Source organism: Drosophila biarmipes, unplaced genomic scaffold, assembly GCF_025231255.1.
Source record: "Drosophila biarmipes strain raj3 unplaced genomic scaffold, RU_DBia_V1.1 ptg000084l, whole genome shotgun sequence".
NCBI lineage: Eukaryota > Metazoa > Arthropoda > Insecta > Diptera > Drosophilidae > Drosophila > Drosophila biarmipes.
The window spans coordinates 18792-31845 of NW_026114567.1; the positions used below are offsets into that span (position 1 = coordinate 18792).

At 33.2% G+C, this 13054-nt stretch overlaps 3 non-coding genes across 3 annotated transcripts; all 3 read right to left on the reverse strand.

Annotated features, from left to right (window-relative positions):
* Positions 1–270: 270 nt before the first annotated feature.
* Positions 271–4241, reverse strand: LOC127012459 (large subunit ribosomal RNA). Its single transcript, XR_007765947.1, has one exon. It is a non-coding gene; the product is annotated as a large subunit ribosomal RNA (ribosomal RNA).
* Positions 4242–4643: 402 nt separating this feature from the next.
* Positions 4644–4822, reverse strand: LOC127012461 (5.8S ribosomal RNA). The gene has a single exon (XR_007765949.1). It is a non-coding gene; the product is annotated as a 5.8S ribosomal RNA (ribosomal RNA).
* A 1205-nt stretch (positions 4823–6027) lies between these two features.
* Positions 6028–8022, reverse strand: LOC127012455 (small subunit ribosomal RNA). Its single transcript, XR_007765943.1, has one exon. It is a non-coding gene; the product is annotated as a small subunit ribosomal RNA (ribosomal RNA).
* Between the last annotated feature and the right edge of the window lie 5032 nt (positions 8023–13054).

The following is a 13054-nucleotide window of genomic DNA, read 5'->3' on the forward strand; positions in this document are numbered from 1 at the left end:
GGAATATTTTTATATTATATGTTTGCCAATCTTCGCGTCACTAATAAGATGACGATTCATATTGTTATTATTAGATGGTCGAGTTGTACTTATATTGATATGTTAATCAAATTGGTCTCTTACTTGAAAATCTAGACCTTAGGAATGTAATATATAAAGGATTAAAAATTCGCCACAAAGCCAAGCAAACAATCAATGCATACAAATAGATTGTTGGTTGAACTTTATATAAGAAGTTCAACACAACAAATAAATTATGCAATTTTATTATCGAATCATCAAGCAAAGGATAAGCTTCAGTGGATCGCAGTATGGCAGCTGCTCAACCACTTACAACACCTTGCCTGTTACAAAAGTCGTTTACAATTGATTCTAGGCTTTGTCATTGTATTAAATAATGCTTTTATATGTAACTAGCGCGGCATCAGGTGATCAAAGATCCTCCCAATTTACTATGTTACAAATTACATTGGCATCACATCCATTGTCGTTTAAAAAGTAAATTATAAACTTTAAATGGTTTAGAAGCCATACAATGCAAATTGCCCCTTATTTATCATTGCAGTCCAGCACGGATACGACCTTAGAGGCGTTCAGGCATAATCCAACGGACGTAGCGTCATACCACTGTTCGCTCGAACAAGTATTGTGCCATTGGTCCGTACCTGCGGTTCCTCTCGTACTACGCAGGAATGCTGTCGCAACAACGTTTTGTCATTAGTAGGGTAAAACTAACCTGTCTCACGACGGTCTAAACCCAGCTCACGTTCCCTTGCATGGGTGAACAATCCAACGCTTGGTGAATTTTGCTTCACAATGATAGGAAGAGCCGACATCGAAGGATCAAAAAGCGACGTCGCTATGAACGCTTGGCCGCCACAAGCCAGTTATCCCTATGGTAACTTTTCTGACACCTCTTGTTAAAAACTCTTTAAACCAAAAGGATCGATAGGCCGAGCTTTTGCTGTCCCTGTGTGTACTGAACACCGAGATCAAGTCAGCATTTGCCCTTTTGCTCTATGTGTGGTTTCTGTCCGCACTGAGCTGGCCTTGGGACACCTCCGTTATTATTTGAGAGATGTACCGCCCCAGTCAAACTCCCTACCTGGCAATGTCCTTGAATTGGATCATACCTGAGTAATTGGAGTTATACCAAATTTTCAAATCAAAAATACATAAATGCACCGTTTTATTAAAGAATTTGTTTGCGATTATATAACAAACTCGTGATACTTTGATCAAGAAGCTTGCATCAAAACCCAATACCATAAGATATAATAAATATATCCGTATAATGGCTAGGAAATGATACACGTTCCATTTAATCAAGTAAGTAAGGAAACAATAAGAGTAGTGGTATTTCATTGGCGATACCAAACCGAGGTCTAATATCTCCCACTTATTCTACACCTCTTATGTCTCCTTACACTGCCAGATTAGAGTCAAGCTCAAAAGGGTCTTCTTTCCCCGCTAATTATTCCAAGCCCGTTCCCTTGGCTGTGGTTTCGCTAGATAGTAGATAGGGACAGTAGGAATCTCGTTAATCCATTCATGCGCGTCACTAATTAGATGACGAGGCATTTGGCTACCTTAAGAGAGTCATAGTTACTCCCGCCGTTGACCCGCGCTTACTTGAATTTCTTCACTTTGACATTCAGAGCACTGGGCAGAAATCACATTGTGTCAACACCCGCTAGGGCCATCACAATGCTTTGTTTTAATTAGACAGTCGGATTCCCCAAGTCCGTGCCAGTTCTGAATTGATTGTTAATTGATAATCGTTATAATTAATAAGAACTAATTGGTTTAACCCAATTAGTATTCTTAAAAATTTTAGCAAGAAAGTTCCACAATTGGCTACGTAACTAAACTATCCGGGGAACAAGTAACTAACATAAATGCTAGAAACTCTATTTACCCAGAACGAGCACATAAACCATGTTATTGTTTCCCAATCAAGCCCGACTATCTCAATCTTCAGAGCCAATCCTTATCCCGAAGTTACGGATCTAATTTGCCGACTTCCCTTACCTACATTATTCTATCGACTAGAGACTCTTCACCTTGGAGACCAGCTGCGGATATTGGTACGGCCTGTTGAGAAGTTTGCGTGTCCCCACCATAAATTTTCAAGGTCCGAGGAGAAAATATCGACACAACAGTATATGTCATGCTCTTCTAGCCCATCTACCATATCTCTCTGCGAAAGACTTCCATGGTAGTACGGCTATAAAACAGAAAAGAAAACTCTTCCGATATCTCTCGACGGCTTCTTTATGGTCGTTCCTGTTGCCAGGATGAGCACGAGGCCCATATTTAATAACAAACGGATACTCAACAGGTTACGGAATTGGAACCGTATTCCCTTTCGTTCAAAATTATTCAAGTATATTAATTTAGCTAGATTTTATATAATATATATATTTGTTTGGCATTTGTATTTTACTTGAAAATTTTCGGCTTTCGCCTTGAACTTAGGACCGACTAACTCGTGATCAACCACTGTTCACACGAAACCCTTCTCCACTTCAGTCCTCCAAGGTCTCATTCGATTATTTGCTACTACCACCAAGATCTGTACCAATGGCAGCTCCATGCAGGCTTACGCCAAACACTTCTACGCATACCATTGTACCTTCCTACTCACTAAAGTTTCAAAATTTATATTTCAAGTAATATAAATCATCTACTTTAGCGGTAATGTATAGGTATACAACTTAAGCGCCATCCATTTTAAGGGCTAGTTGCTTCGGCAGGTGAGTTGTTACACACTCCTTAGCGGATTTCGACTTCCATGATCACCGTCCTGCTGTTTTAAGCAACCAACGCCTTTCATGGTATCTGCATGAGTTGTTAATTTGGGCACCGTAACATTACGTTTGGTTCATCCCACAGCGCCAGTTCTGCTTACCAAAAGTGGCCCACTGGGCACATTATATCATAACCTTGAACTTCATATCAAGAAAGTTAAGGTTCTTACCCATTTAAAGTTTGAGAATAGGTTAAGATCGTTTCGACCCTAAGGCCTCTAATCATTCGCTTTACCAGATAAGATTATTTTATATAATATTAAAATGCACCAGCTATCCTGAGGGAAACTTCGGAAGGAACCAGCTACTAGATGGTTCGATTGGTCTTTCGCCCCTATACTCAATTCTGACAATCGATTTGCACGTCAGAACTGTTTCGGTCTTCCATCAGGGTTTCCCCTGACTTCAACCTGATCAAGTATAGTTCACCATCTTTCGGGTCACAGCATATATGCTCAAGGTACGTTCCAGTTAGAGGCATAAATAATATAAATATCATTATACATAACTATATAGAACGCCCCGGGATTGTGTTAATTAGCTATAAATAGTTAAAAAACTAATCCCATTATTAGTCAAGTTAATTACGCTATTAGGTTTATATCCCAATAACTTGCACATATGTTAGACTCCTTGGTCCGTGTTTCAAGACGGGTCCCGAAGGTATCCTGAATCTTTCGCATTGTTAATCCTACAAGTGCATATAATAAACACAAAAATCAATGATAATTATGCCATTATATAATTCCGAAAAATTAACGCACTGTATTCATATAAATCTATCAGCACTTTATCAAATTAATAACATTTATTCTGTGTTAAAATGCAAGCAAATTAATTTGAATAAACTATAAGTTATATTTTATGATAAATTTGGTATGCTAATAGATTACAATGTCCTTATATGGAAAAAATGCACACTATTATCATAATATTGTTTAAATATTACAATTCTAATGATGAATTTTCCATAACGGATATTCAGGTTCATCGGGCTTAACCTCTAAGCAGTTTCACGTACTGTTTAACTCTCTATTCAGAGTTCTTTTCAACTTTCCCTCACGGTACTTGTTTACTATCGGTCTCATGGTTATATTTAGTTTTAGATGGAGTTTACCACCCACTTAGTGCTGCACTATCAAGCAACACGACTCTTTGGAAACATCATCTAGTAATCATTAACGTTATACGGGCCTGGCACCCTCTATGGGTAAATGGCCTCATTTAAGAAGGACTTAAATCGTTAATTTCTCATACTAGAATATTGACGCTCCATACACTGCATCTCACATTTGCCATATAGACAAAGTGACTTAGTGCTGAACTGATTTCTTTTCGCTCGCCGCTACTAAGAAAATCCTTGTTAGTTTCTTTTCCTCCCCTAATTAATATGCTTAAATTCAGGGGGTAGTCCCATATGAGTTGAGGTTGTGTATAACTTTTATATGCAATTAATTCTTTATATATAATGATAAAACATTTTATTAAATTCGTTATATTAATAATATCTGTATATAAATGGCATTTGTTTGATTTAACGAATCAACGAAGAACAATAATATTGTCAACGGTTTTCTATTTTCTAATCATTAATAAGAGACAATTCTAGATAAATTTTTATGCTAGACATTTCTCAGTATCATTTGATTGAAAAAGAAAATATTTCTCTTCGTTTTTCACATTCAAATTATTTACTAATGTGAGATAATGTTTTTCATATATTTTTTAATATTATGAATAAAATAATTAAATTATTATTATCCAATAATATACCATATGCTTATAAAATTTCATTATAAAATTTGTATAAGCAACTTAATTAGCATAGTCTTACAACCCTCAACCATATGTAGTCCAAGCAGCACTATAAAATTAATTAAAGTACATAACAGCATGGACTGCGATATGCGTTCAAAATGTCGATGTTCATGTGTCCTGCAGTTCACACGATGACGCACAGTTTGCTGCGTTCTTCATCGACCCATGAGCCGAGTGATCCACCGCTTAGAGTTTTATAAATTGGTTTCTTAATTTTGTCAAATATGTTTTTATTGAAAGAAATTAAAAATACACCATTTTACTGGCATATATCAATTCCTTCAATAAATTTATTTTTATACCTAAAACGAATGCTGCGAAATGTCTTAGTTTTATATAACCAATATATATCAAAGTATTTCTTTTTAAATTGCATTTATTGTAAATAAATATATATATATATATATATTAATACTTTTTTAGCGATATAAATTGAAATTTATATAAAACATTAACCTGTATAAAACCAGGTACAACATTGTACATTTTAGGTTGTTGCATTATCCAATGTATGCGCATAACTGAGATGAACAATACATATCGCAACGCGTGTATATTATGGTCCATATACACACAGTATTTTAATTGTGTTTATATACAATAATAATTTAATATTATTATTTTAATAATTCGATTTGCTTGTTCGAATTTTTATTTGTTTGTTTTGGCTGCTTATTATTTCTCTCATATGTATTAAATACAATATATAATTTTAATATTTGCATTATTTCGATTTGCTTGTTCGAAATTTCATTTGATCTATATTAGATCATATACATTTTGGCAATTCATATTTTATTTGTATTACTATAATGTATTTATTATAATATAAACAAATATTTTATTAACGGTAAGGATATACAATAATAATTTAATATTATTATTTTAATAATTCGATTTGCTTGTTCGAATTTTTATTTGTTTGCTTTGGCTGCTTATTATTTCTCTCATATGTATTAAATACAATATATAATTTTAATATTTGCATTATTTCGATTTGCTTGTTCGAAATTTTATTTGATCTATATTAGATCTCATATACATTTTGGCAATTCATATTTTATTTGTATTATTATAATGTATTTATTATAATATAAACAAATATTTTATTAACGGTAAGGATATACAATAATAATTTAATATTATTATTTTAATAATTCGATTTGCTTGTTCGAATTTTTATTTGTTTGCTTTGGCTGCTTATTAATTTCTCTCATATGTATTAAATACAATATATAATTTTAATATTTGCATTATTTCGATTTGCTTGTTCGAAATTTCATTTGATCTATAATAGATCTCATATACATTTTGGCAATTCATATTTTATTTGTAATACTATAATGTATTTATTATAATATAAACAAATATTTTATTAACGGTAAGGATATTAAAACATTAATGATCCTTCCGCAGGTTCACCTACGGAAACCTTGTTACGACTTTTACTTCCTCTAAATAATCAAGTTCGGTCAACTTTTGCGAAACAACCGTAACACGCAAGGCGTCACAGTGATCACGTCCGGAGACCTCACTAAATAATTCAATCGGTAGTAGCGACGGGCGGTGTGTACAAAGGGCAGGGACGTAATCAATGCGAGTTAATGACTCACACTTACTGGGAATTCCAAGTTCATGTGAACAGTTTCAGTTCACAATCCCAAGCATGAAAGTGGTTCAGCGGTTTACCCGGACCTCTCGGTCTAGGAAATACACGTTGATACTTTCATTGTAGCGCGCGTGCAGCCCAGGACATCTAAGGGCATCACAGACCTGTTATTGCTCAATCTCATTATTGCTAGACGCAATTTGTCCATTTAAGAAGCTAGTGTCCTTATAATGGGACAAACCAACAGGTACGGCTCCACTTATATAAACACATTCAAACACAATAAACATTTTACTGCCACCATGAATGAAGGCTATATAAGCTTCAACACCATAATCCTGAAGATATCTATTTAATATATTTGAGTCTCGTTCGTTATCGGAATTAACCAGACAAATCACTCCACGAACTAAGAACGGCCATGCACCACCACCCATAGATTCGAGAAAGAGCTATCAATCTGTCTTACACACTTATGTTCGGACCTGGTAAGTTTTCCCGTGTTGAGTCAAATTAAGCCGCAGGCTCCACTCCTGGTGGTGCCCTTCCGTCAATTCCTTTAAGTTTCAGCTTTGCAACCATACTTCCCCCGGAGCCCAAAAGCTTTGGTTTCCCGGGAAGCGACTGAGAGAGCCATAAAAGTAGCTACACCCAATTGCTAGCTGGCATCGTTTATGGTTAGAACTAGGGCGGTATCTGATCGCCTTCGAACCTCTAACTTTCGTTCTTGATTAATGAAAACATCTTTGGCAAATGCTTTCGCTTAAGTTAGTCTTACGACGGTCCAAGAATTTCACCTCTCGCGTCGTAATACTAATGCCCCCAAACTGCTTCTATTAATCATTACCTCTTGATCTGAAAACCAATGAAAGCAGAACAGAGGTCTTATTTCATTATCCCATGCACAGAATATTCAGGCATTTGAAGCCTGCTTTAAGCACTCTAATTTGTTCAAAGTAATTGTACCGGCCCACAATAACACTCGTTTAAGAGCACTAATGCAGGTTTTTAAATAGGAGGAACATATGAAAAAATACAAGTATCTAAGCACATGTAAGAACTCCACCGGTAATACGCTTACATACATAAAGGTATAGTACTAACCACAATTGTAAGTTGTACTACCCGTATGAAGCACAAGTTCAACTACGAACGTTTTAACCGCAACAACTTTAATATACGCTATTGGAGCTGGAATTACCGCGGCTGCTGGCACCAGACTTGCCCTCCAATTGGTCCTTGTTAAAGGATTTAAAGTGTACTCATTCCAATTACAGGGCCTCGGATATGAGTCCTGTATTGTTATTTTTCGTCACTACCTCCCCGAGCTGGGAGTGGGTAATTTACGCGCCTGCTGCCTTCCTTAGATGTGGTAGCCGTTTCTCAGGCTCCCTCTCCGGAATCGAACCCTGATTCCCCGTTACCCGTTGCAACCATGGTAGTCCTAGATACTACCATCAAAAGTTGATAGGGCAGACATTTGAAAGATCTGTCGTCGGTACAAGACCATACGATCTGCATGTTATCTAGAGTTCAACCAATATAACGATCTTGCGATCGCTTGGTTTTAGCCTAATAAAAGCACATGTTCCATAAGGTTCATGTTTTAATTGCATGTATTAGCTCTAGAATTACCACAGTTATCCAAGTAACTGTTAACGATCTAAGGAACCATAACTGATATAATGAGCCTTTTGCGGTTTCACTTTTAATTCGTGTGTACTTAGACATGCATGGCTTAATCTTTGAGACAAGCATATAACTACTGGCAGGATCAACCAGAATAATGTTTTTATTCATATTTCATTCATATTTTTTGAATAGAAATTAGCAATATATATGTTGTTATAGATTTTATTTCTATCGAATACGGCCATTTTTATATAGCATTCGTATACGTTTGTTTTCCAATTTATACTTGTTTCGCCACTAATAATAACAAGTTTTTATTGATGTCAAAAAGAATCATATTCTTTATAAACACAATATTTATTTTTCATATATTTTCTTTATATATGCACATTTCATTCTAAAATATCATTTTTGTTCGACATACATAATATATTGTATCCACACATGTACAATTTTTGTTTAACCAATATAAGATATTGAGTTAATCATTTGTATTTTGACGATAAATTTAAAATTTATCTATATATATCCATATAAGTCTCTGGTAATATATAAAATAGAACCGAGTGTATATATATAATTATTACTACTATATTTATTTCTTAAATAATATATACTTATATATTATTTATATATATACTCTTTATTATATATTATATAATTTCTTAAATAACTCTCTTAATAGCTATTTTTTATTATCAACAATATAAGTTGATATTAATATTGAAAATGTATTCATAATTACATTTTTATATTTCTTTGGTAGACTTTTATGTACTATTATTATTTAATAATACACATATAATATAAATCATGTTAGCCTACCTCCTAAAATTAACGATAAAATTCGGAAACAATTTGTTATTCTATGTACAATAGAAACTTGGCCTTTGTTTCAACGTTATTATCTTTGGGCTTAAAATATTAACCGCGGAGCCAAGTCTCGTATTCAAATAAATGAATAAAGAAACAAATTTGACGGATAATATCTTCTCTACTGACATATGTCAATAGCAGACGGCCGGCCCATTGACCATCCTATAGTAGTTTTTGGACACGCTGTCTCCCATTCGGGTATATTCAATTTACTTTGCCACTCACCCATATAGTGTTCTCTTATATAATAAGACAACGCACTTTTATATTCATTATATGGATATATTGCCTTCCTCATATTTGCCACACCACCTATAGTAGTTTTTGGACACGCTGTCTCCCATTCGGGTATATTCAATTTACTTTGCCACTCACCCATATAGTGTTCTCTTATATAATAAGAAAACGCACTTTTATTTTCATTATATGGATATATTGCCTTCCTCATATTTGCCACACCACCTATAGTAGTTTTTGGACACGCTGTCTCCCATTCGGGTATATTCAATTTACTTTGCCACTCACCCATATAGTGTTCTCTTATATAATAAGAAAACGCACTTTTATTTTCATTATATGGATATATTGCCTTCCTCATATTTGCCACACCACCTATAGTAGTTTTTGGACACGCTGTCTCCCATTCGGGTATATTCAATTCTCTTTGCCACTCACCCTTATAGTATTCTCTTATTTAATAAGAATACTAAAATACTTCTCATATTATAGATGTAATCTATTAACTTCTCAATATCCATACGGTTTATGTATGGTATTGACAAAATCCTATGCATTTGCATAAGATTTATTTTGCCACAATTTATAGTACTAGTGCCGCCCTCACTAGGTATAAATATCTCATTTCGCTAGTAGTGTATGGGCAAATTCTACTAGCTATTCTCATAAATATGTCACTTATATGCCATATCTATACAATTCATGCACTTTTATATGTATATTTGCTATATTATACATTATTATGCCTTATAGGTATTATACCTATAAGCCACATCCATACGATTGCTTAATATAAATATATGTATAATTTTTTATACATATTTTTTTTTTATTTATGTATGGTTTTTTATTCATATCCATATACTGTATTCACTTTTATATGGATATGATTGGCGTTTTATATAGTATTGACAAAATCATAAGTTTGACCAATACGAGGAGAGGTCCGCCAACGACCACCTCCCTATAGGTGTTTTTGGACACGCTGTCTCCCATTCGACTGCTTACTATACTAGGGGCTACCCGCTCCGTATGATATTCTCTCATATAACAAGAGAATGCAAGAAATATTCGTATTTTATGAATATAATCCATTTATTTTTCAATATCCATACGTTTTACTTAGTTTTTTGTACGGTATTGACAAAATCCTATGCATTTGCATAAGATTTATTTTGCCACAATTTATAGTACTAGTGCCGCCCTCACTAGGTATAAATATCTCATTTCGCTAGTAGTGTATGGGGAAATTCTACTAGCTATTCTCATAAATATGTCACTTATATGCCATATCTATACAATTCATGCACTTTTATATGTATATTTGCTATATTATACATTATTATGCCTTATAGGTATTATACCTATAAGCCACATCCATACGATTGCTTAATATAAATATATGTATAATTTTTTATACATATTTTTTTTTTATTTTTGTATGGTTTTTTATTCATATCCATATACTGTATTCAATTTTATATGGATATGATTGGCGTTTTATATAGTATTGACAAAATCATAAGTTTGACCAATACGAGGAGAGGTCCGCCAACGACCACCTCCCTATAGGTGTTTTTGGACACGCTGTCTCCCATTCGACTGCTTACTATACTAGGGGCTACCCGCTCCGTATGATATTCTCTCATATAACAAGAGAATGCAAGAAATATTCGTATTTTATGAATATAATCCATTTATTTTTCAATATCCATACGTTTTACTTAGTTTTTTGTACGGTATTGACAAAATCCTATGCATTTGCATAAGATTTATTTTGCCACAATTTATAGTACTAGTGCCGCCCTCACTAGGTATAAATATCTCATTTCGCTAGTAGTGTATGGGCAAATTCTACTAGCTATTCTCATAAATATGTCACTTATATGCCATATCTATACAATTCATGCACTTTTATATGTATATTTGCTATATTATACATTATTATGCCTTATAGGTATTATACCTATAAGCCACATCCATACGATTGCTTAATATAAATATATGTATAATTTTTTATACATATTTTTTTTTATTTATGTATGGTTTTTTATTCATATCCATATACTGTATTCACTTTTATATGGATATGATTGGCGTTTTATATAGTATTGACAAAATCATAAGTTTGACCAATACGAGGAGAGGTCCGCCAACGACCACCTCCCTATAGGTGTTTTTGGACACGCTGTCTCCCATTCGACTGCTTACTATACTAGGGGCTACCCGCTCCGTATGATATTCTCTCATATAACAAGAGAATGCAAGAAATATTCGTATTTTATGAATATAATCCATTTATTTTTCAATATCCATACGTTTTACTTAGTTTTTTGTACGGTATTGACAAAATCCTATGCATTTGCATAAGATTTATTTTGCCACAATTTATAGTACTAGTGCCGCCCTCACTAGGTATAAATATCTCATTTCGCTAGTAGTGTATGGGCAAATTCTACTAGCTATTCTCATAAATATGTCACTTATATGCCATATCTATACAATTCATGCACTTTTATATGTATATTTGCTATATTATACATTATTATGCCTTATAGGTATTATACCTATAAGCCACATCCATACGATTGCTTAATATAAATATATGTATAATTTTTTATACATATTTTTTTTTATTTATGTATGGTTTTTTATTCATATCCATATACTGTATTCACTTTTATATGGATATGATTGGCGTTTTATATAGTATTGACAAAATCATAAGTTTGACCAATACGAGGAGAGGTCCGCCAACGACCACCTCCCTATAGGTGTTTTTGGACACGCTGTCTCCCATTCGACTGCTTACTATACTAGGGGCTGCCCGCTCCGTATGATATTCTCTCGTATAACAAGAGAATGCAAGAAATATTCGTATTTTATGAATATAATCCATTTATTTTTCAATATCCATACGTTTTACTTAGTTTTTTGTACGGTATTGACAAAATCCTATGCATTTGCATAAGATTTATTTTGCCACAATTTATAGTACTAGTGCCGCCCTCACTAGGTATAAATATCTCATTTCGCTAGTAGTGTATGGGCAAATTCTACTAGCTATTCTCATAAATGCCTTCTTTATGCCATATCTATACAATTTATGCACTTTTATATGTATATTTGCTAATATTATACATTATTATGCCTTATAGGTATTATACCTATAAGCCATATACATACGATTTCATTTTTTTATTTATATATGGTTTTGTATTTATAACCATATACCGTATTTACTTTTATAAGGATATGATTGGCGTTTTATATAGTATTGACAAAATTATAAGTTTGACAAACACTTTTTTAAGTCTTTTAGTTAAAATTGTCATTTTTAATTGACTATCTAAACACTAGATATATTTGCACATGGAGCAAAGAGTATAAAAATTGGTCGCGTCACTAATAATATCGCGATACATTTTTACTACCATCAAAATACCACATACGTTTATATGTCCTCTTTATTTAATTTGGTTTCTAAACCTCAGGAATAGTTTTAATTATATGTGCGCTCTAAGTTGAATGAATTTCTTGAATCTCTTTACTTGAATTTCTAAGACTTAAAAATATTTATAAATAGATGTCCTATTGCATAATATTTTTTTATCGCTTCACTTATAAAATAACGATCCTGCCTTTCTACCTTTGAATAAACATTCATATAAACATGGAGAAAAAAACGTTCGCGTCACTAACAGTATGTGACGATAAAATTTTGCTAACATTAAAAGGAACATATTTTTATATGTCAACTCTTAGTTGAATTGGTCTATTGCTTAAGATTCTAGACCTTAGGAATATTTTTATATTATATGTTTGCCAATCTTCGCGTCACTAAAAAGATGACGATTCATATTGTTATTATTAGATGGTCGAGTTGTACTTATATTGATATGTTAATCAAATTGGTCTCTTACTTGAAAATCTAGACCTTAGGAATATTTTTATATTATATGTTTGCCAATCTTCGCGTCACTAATAAGATGACGATTCATATTATTATTAGATGGTCGAGTTGTACTTATATTGATATGTTAATCAAATTGGTCTCTTACTTGAAAATCTA